Source organism: Olea europaea, unplaced genomic scaffold, assembly GCF_002742605.1.
Source record: "Olea europaea var. sylvestris unplaced genomic scaffold, O_europaea_v1 scaffold5657, whole genome shotgun sequence".
Taxonomy (NCBI): Eukaryota; Viridiplantae; Streptophyta; class Magnoliopsida; order Lamiales; family Oleaceae; genus Olea; species Olea europaea.
In genome coordinates, this window is record NW_019263992.1 from 10242 (window position 1) to 13342 (window position 3101).

At 30.5% G+C, this 3101-nt stretch overlaps 1 pseudogene; it reads left to right on the plus strand.

Annotated features, from left to right (window-relative positions):
• The first annotated feature begins 195 nt into the window (after positions 1 to 195).
• LOC111389133 overlaps positions 196 to 3101 on the plus strand; it is an 11684-nt pseudogene continuing 8778 nt past the window's right edge.

Consider the following 3101-nt stretch of genomic DNA (forward strand, 5'->3'; position numbering starts at 1 on the left):
CTGTGAGTTCATGTGAAAAATTTCTTGTACGCATAGCAGGATTCATTTATGAAAATAATTCTGCAAGTACAGGAAATTACACATAACTTATACAGGATTTTAAAAAATGTGACCAAGCAATTCTTTAACTAAGGCAAATGAAAAACAAAATGAAATAGAATTATGCCACATCATTTGTTTTAAATTCCTGTGCAGTTCCTATGAAGAATTTCCTGTACGCATAGCAGGATTCATTTATGACAATAATTCTGCAAGTACTGGGAATTTACACAGAACCTGTACAGGTTTTTAAAAAATGTGACCTAGCAGTTTTTTAACTAAGGCAGATGAAAAACAAAATGAATTAGAATTATGCCACATCATTTGTTTTGAATTCCTGTGAAGAATTTTCTGTATGCATAGCAGGATTCATTTATAACAAAAATTCTGCATGTACATGGAATTTACACAAAACCTTTACAGGTTTTTAAAAAATGTGACCTGGCAATTATTTAACTAAGACGGATAAAAAACAGAATGAATTAGAATTATGCCACATCATTCGTTTTGAATTCCCGTATTGTTCCTGTGAAAAATTTCCTGTACGCATTGCAGGATTCATCTATGACAATAATTCTGCATGTACATGGAATTTACACAGAACTTGTACAGGATTTTAAAAAATGTGACTTGACAATTCTTTAATTAAGGCAGATGAAAAAAAATGAATTAGAATTATGCCACATCATTTGTTTTGAATTCCTGTGCAGTTCCTGTGAAGAATTTCTTGTACACATAGTAGGATTCATTTATGACAATAATTCTGCAAGTACAAAAAATTTACACAGTACCTGTACAGAATTTTAAAAAATGTGACCTACGAATTCTTTAACTAAGGCAGATGAAAAACAAAGTGAATTAGAATTATGCCACATCGTTTGTTTTGAATTCCTGTGCAGTTCCTGTGTAGAATTTCCTAAACTCATAGTAGGATTCATTTATGAAAATAATTCTGCAAGTACCGAGAATTTACACAGAACCTGTACATGTTTTTAAAAAATGTGACCTAACAGTTATTTAACTAAGGCAGATGAAAAACAAAATGAATTAAAATCATGCCACATCATTTATTTTGAATTCCTATGCGGTTCTTGTGAAGAATTTCTTGTACGCACTGCAGGATTCATTTATGACAATAATTCTTCAAGTACAGAGAATTTACACAGAAACTGTATAGGATTTTAAAAAATGTGACCTCACAATTCTTTAATTAAGGCAGATGAAAAAAATGAATTAGAATTGTGCAACATAATTTGTTTTGAATTCCTGTGTAGTTCTTGTGAAGAATTTCTTGTACGTATAGCAGGCTTCATTTATGACAATTATTCTGCAAGCACAGAAAATTTACGGAGAACCTGTACAGGATTTTATAAAATGTGACCTACCAATTCTTTAACTAAGGCAGATGAAAAATAAAATGAATTAGAATTATGCTACATCATTTGTTTTGAATTCCTGTGAGTTCATGTGAAGAATTTCTTGTATGCATAGTATGCTTCATTTATGACAATAATTCTACAAGTGCAGGGAATTTACACAGAACCTGTACAAGATTTTAAAAAATGTGACCTGAAAATTCTTTAACTAATGCAGATGAAAACAAAATGAAATGGAATTATGCCACATCATTTGTTTTGAATTTCTGTGCAGTTCCTGTCTAGAATTTCTTGTATGAATTGCAAGATTCATTTATGACAATAATTTTGCAAGTACAGGGAATTTACAAAGAACCTGTACAGAATTTTAATAAATATGACCTGGCAATTCTTTAATTAAGGCAGATGAAAAACAAAATAAATTAGAATTATGCGACATCATTTGCTTTGAATTCCTGTACAGTTCCTGTGAAGAATTTCTTGTACGCATAGCAGGATTTGTGACCTACCAATTCTTTAACTAAGGCAGATGAAAAACAAAATGAATTAGAATTATGACACATCATTTGTTTTGAATTCCTATGCAGTTCCTGTAAAGAATTTCCTGTATGCATAGCAGGATTCATTTATGACAATAATTCTGCAAGTATTGGGAATTTACACAGAACCTGTACAGGTTTTAAAAAAATGTGACCAAGCAATTATTTAACTAAGGCAGATGAAAAATAAAATGAATTAGAATTATGTCACATCATTTGTTTTGAATCTTGTGCAATTCCTGTGAAAAATTTCCTGCACGAATAGCATGATTCATTTATAACAATAATTCTACAAGTACTGGGAATTTAAACAGAACCTGTACACGATTTAAAAAATGTAACCTATTAATTTTTTAACTAAGGCAGATAAAAAACAAAATGAATTAGAATTATGCGACATCATTTGTTTTGAATTCCTATGAGTTCACGTGAAGAATTTATTGTACGCATAGCAGGATTCATTTATGACAATAATTCTGCAAGTGCAGGAAATTTACACAGAACTTGTACAGGATTTTTAAATATGTGGCCCAGCAATTCTTTAACTAAGGCAAATGAAAAAAAAAATGAATTCGAATTATGCCACATCATTTGTTTTGAATTCCTGTGAGTTCACATGAAGAATTTATTGTACGCATAGCAGAATTCATTTATGACAATAATTCTGCAAGTGCAGGAAATTTACACAGAACTTGTACAGGATTTTTAAAAATGTGATCCAACAATTCTTAAACTAAGGCAGATGAAAAACAAAATGAATTAGAATTATACCACATCATTTGTTTTGAATCCCTATACACATCCTGCCAAGAATTTCTTGTACGCATCGCAGGATTCATTTATGACAATAATTCTGCACGTAGAAAAAATTTATACAGAACCTGTACAGGATTTCATAAAATGTTACCTAGCAATTCTTTACCTAAGGCAGATGAAAAACAAAATGAATTAGAATTATGCAACATCATTTGTTTTGAATTCTTGTGAGTTCCTGTGAAGAATTTCCTATACGCATAGCAGGATTCATTTATGACAATAATTCTGTAAGAATAGGGAATTTACATAGAACCTGTACAGGATTTTAAAAAATGTGACCTAGCAATTCTTTAACTAAGGCAAATGAAAAAATAAAATGAATTAGAATTAT